Below are 564 nucleotides of genomic sequence, written 5' to 3'. Positions count from 1 at the left end.
TTTAGGTTCACAGGAAAATTGAGTGAAAGGTGAAGATATTTCTCATGTACCCCTGCCCCAACTCATGCACGGCCTCCCTCAGTATTTATATCCTGCACTGGAGTGGCACATTTTTCACCAAGGATTAACCTGCGTGGACACATCATTATCACACAAAGTCCATAATATACATTGGAGTTCACTCTTGGTGTTGTACCTTCCATGTGCTTGGACAAATTAATAATGACATGTGTCTTCCATTATAATATCACACAAATAGTTTTCCTGCCCTAAAAAATCTGTGTTCCACCTGTTCATCCTTCTTCCCCCAAATCTCTGGAAACCACTGATATTTTTATTGTCTCCACAGTTTTGCCTTTTCCAGAAAGTCATATAGGTGGAACCTATATGTAAGGCTATATAGTATGTAGCCTTCTTAGGTTGGCTTTTTCACTTAGTAGTATGCATGTCAGTTTCCTCCATGTCTTTTCCTGGGTTGATAGCTCATTTCTTTTTAGCGCTGAATAATATTTCATCATATGAATGTATCACAGTATTTACCTGTTTATTACTGAAGCACAAACT

General features: G+C 38.3%; 1 protein-coding gene across 1 annotated transcript in view; it reads left to right on the top strand.

Annotated features, from left to right (window-relative positions):
* HMCN1 (hemicentin 1) overlaps positions 1 to 564 on the top strand; it is an 86,808-nt gene that overhangs the window by 66,511 nt on the left and 19,733 nt on the right. The window lies entirely within an intron of this gene.

The sequence above is a fragment of the Myotis davidii genome, unplaced genomic scaffold, assembly GCF_000327345.1.
Source record: "Myotis davidii unplaced genomic scaffold, ASM32734v1 scaffold362, whole genome shotgun sequence".
Taxonomy (NCBI): domain Eukaryota; kingdom Metazoa; phylum Chordata; class Mammalia; order Chiroptera; family Vespertilionidae; genus Myotis; species Myotis davidii.
Note: the sequence above shows the minus strand (reverse complement) of the source record. Positions and strands in the feature narration are given on the sequence as shown.